The sequence below is a fragment of the Rhea pennata genome, chromosome 2 (assembly GCF_028389875.1).
Source record: "Rhea pennata isolate bPtePen1 chromosome 2, bPtePen1.pri, whole genome shotgun sequence".
Lineage (NCBI taxonomy): Eukaryota > Metazoa > Chordata > Aves > Rheiformes > Rheidae > Rhea > Rhea pennata.
This window is the reverse complement of record NC_084664.1, coordinates 96,285,068-96,288,439: the sequence shown is the minus strand read 5'-3', so window position 1 is coordinate 96,288,439 and position 3,372 is coordinate 96,285,068.

Sequence of the window (3,372 nt, the reverse complement as noted above, 5' to 3'; positions counted from 1 at the left end):
CAAGCCCCAGAATCCATAAAAGCTCTTAAAGACATTTGAACGTCTTATGTGGCTGAGAGAAGAACTCTGAGTCCTGTGGAGGATAAAATACATGAGTGTTTTAAGGGAAAAGAAAAATGAAAGGGAAAATGCCATTAAGCCTTTTTTGTTGTTAAAAGTCCGTGCTGCCAGAGTGATCCAGTTCTGATTACTTTCAAGTGATTGTAAGACAGGTCTGCTAAATATTAACGTGCCCCTCCGCCCCCCCCCCCCCAAAAAAAAAAGGAAAAGAAAAAGAAAACCTTAAAATGGTTTAGCCAACACATTGGTTTGTAGTGGCTTTCTTTAACCAGTCCATTAATACCTTTATCAAATGTAAAAGTATTGAGTGATTTATAAGTAAAATATTGTTTGCATAGGATAACAAACTCCTTGTCTTCTGAGTTGATGCACACTGCAAGCCTGTGAAAAGTACCTCCTGTAGCCCTACATACCCTGGGTGGGCTGTGCTGCTGGGGTGGGCACAGTTGTGTGTCTGCAATTTGGGAACTGCTGCTTGAAATCTGAGCTGCTCCGTTCTGCATTGCAGAAATCAAAGCACAAGCAGAGGGAGCTACTGGATATCACTGTGTCAAATGGGTGCCTGACAGCAAACTGCAGTGAAGGCTGTGGAGGGCAAGAAACTTGGAGCACTACAGAGAAAACAGCAAGCAAATTTGGAGAAGTTGTTTTTGAAACTGGTGGTGACTGGCTTTAAGGAGAGCTCAAAGTACAGTGAACAATGTTAGAGTTAGATAAGCATCAAAGGTCCCTTGAAAATGAACAGAAGATAAACAGTGCTACTTAATATCAATCTCTGTTAAAACAGTTCTCTAAATTACAGTTGCTTCTTCACAGACCACCTTTAATGCTGTGGCAGACTTACCATGTGCTAATGCATCTTAATGAATTTGTGGGAACATGGCACTTTTCCAAGCACTCTGTTTTATCCACTTATTTTACAAAACAGACCTCAAATTATTGTGTGGGTTGGAATCACAGGAATCATTCCCTGTACACAATGTACTTTTGCAACAAAAGCCCAGTTTTGCCAGTGTTTATTTCACCCCAGAATATCTTTTGGGGAGCTGATGCTGTTTCTGCTCACAAAGATGTAGTGTCAGAACAGAGAAAAGCAGAAAACTTGTTGTCATGACTTAATTGCTTTCTGCAGATCATATATTTTTTTTTCTTTGATAATTTAAGTACCTGTGTCAGCTCTAGTCAAGGCTAAGTGTGCCTTCATCAACATCAGGGGTTGGTAGGCTTTTCTGTTCCCTGGTTAAAAAGGAAAGATCTCTTCATCTTTACCTTTCTGTAAGCTCCAGACAAGTTAGTCTGCTCTCTGCTGCTTACATGTGGGAGGCTGAAGATATAGTTTCATATCCAGTAGCCTACAGTCATGTCTTTGAGGGTTGCCCATCACGACCTAACTGTAATGTATTTTCCCATTACTGCTCAGTCTTTCCACTAGTGATTTGAATCTAGTTAAACTCAGGCAACACAGCTATGTATTTTTGTTTTGCAAATGAAGCTTTAATATCCATGAACAGCTCTGCTTATGCATAGTCAAGGTGTGTCATTTGTGTATACTTTTTTTTTTTTCTGGCTAACGGAGTTTTCAGCATGCTTCAGGTCCCACTGATACGAATTATGCTATCACTGATCAGCAACATCTCTAATCAACGTAGGCATCAGTCTGGGTGTTCTGAGCATCTCTTCATATTCCCTGTCTGTACCAGGTCTAAAACTGATAATCATTTGAGGGTGTTGTTACCCAAGTTGTAGTGCGAGACCTTGTGCCCAAAAGTGTGGTAAGGACTTGATCTGCTCTATTGCTTCCTCTTGTAACCCGGAGCCCGCATTAGTGAACGTTAGAGGACACTCTGTATGTGTTGCTCCCAGCCCTAACTACAAGGACCAGCCTTCTGAAAGTTCCTAGGTAAATACCACAGCCTATGCGTGTGTTTTCTGTTTCCCTCCCCACACCCCCCACAACTGGCTGAGCATAATAGATGTAACCAGGTATAATAAGGCACTTGATGTAAAGCAGATAAAAATAGCAAGGGGAGCTTCCTCACAGCAGCTCTTCTTGTGCTGAACTCTGCCAAGCCACGGAGGCTGTGCTTATAATGTTGCCTAAAGGAAAAGTTTGAAATGGAGGGTGAACTATGATGGTTCTCTCTGGTTTAAGACTCGCCTCTTTGACCGAAGTTTTTGCTTCAGTGATGTATCTATACTGACTGAAGTTTTCTAGGGCGATGGGAAACTCTTTTTCTTGAAGCTTTTTTCTCTTTCCAAGATGTTCCTTGCTGTTTCCACCATTCTCTAAGTTTAAAGCAGCTCAAGCATTTTAAGTTTTGCCAGCCCAAATGGAGTAGGCATGTAATGACTCCTGGTTTGCTACTTCTCTCCCCCCCCCCTCCCCCGGCCATCATTCGTTAGTGCTAGTAGGATGCTCTTTTGCATCTCCTGTGTCGGTACAAGTTAGGAGACGTTTTTCACCCAAGTATCTTTGCCAGAGAATTTAGAGAAACAATACTGATGCACACTGCACCTGTTATTGATGGATCCTTGTGTATCTGTCACTGCAAGACTTGGAAAGCAAGCGTTGAATACTTAGAAGGCTTGGTTAAAGGAGAGATCAGTATCTCTAACTTATCATCATCATCCTGTATGTGCTCAAACTTACTTGTAACCCTTGTATTAGAAAGATCTCAAGCCTAAGAGGCTGCTTTTAGTGATAGGGTGGGATGGGAGAGGAGTTGTGGACAGCCAGTCTTTTATCACTGCTGGCACTGCTAGGTCAGTTCAACATGTTTCAGCTGAAATCCCCTGAACATCTAAAGTCCACTTGGCTTCTGGAATTGATTTGCTGGCAACATTGTGCTGGGTTACACTGACATTTCCCCTTGGAAGGCAATTGGTTGACTCTGGCATCTTTCCTGAGCAGATTTCCTTTATCTACTCACTGAGGCTCTGATGGGTGTTATTTGTCAATTTTATTTTCTTCCTTTCAATGTAAACAGATAAAGCCCAAGTTTCAGTCTGTTCTTCTGAGCCAGAACAGCAAAGATGAAGTGGGTGCTTAAGACGTTGAAAGTGAAAAGAACACATCAGTATCCAGGAAAAGAAATGTGAAATATGAAGCACAGGTTAAGGATTATTGTTTCATACTTTTAAAGTTTTTAATCAGTTTTTAATATTAAATCCCTGTTATATCCCCTGGTATCTTTACACCATATCTCTTTCAGATGATGATGCTATGCCAAGTACTTGTTTATCTGCGTGTTCTGTATAAAAGCAATGATCTGTACAGGCTTAGAGAGCTGCTGTTATCCAGTGGCAAGGCCA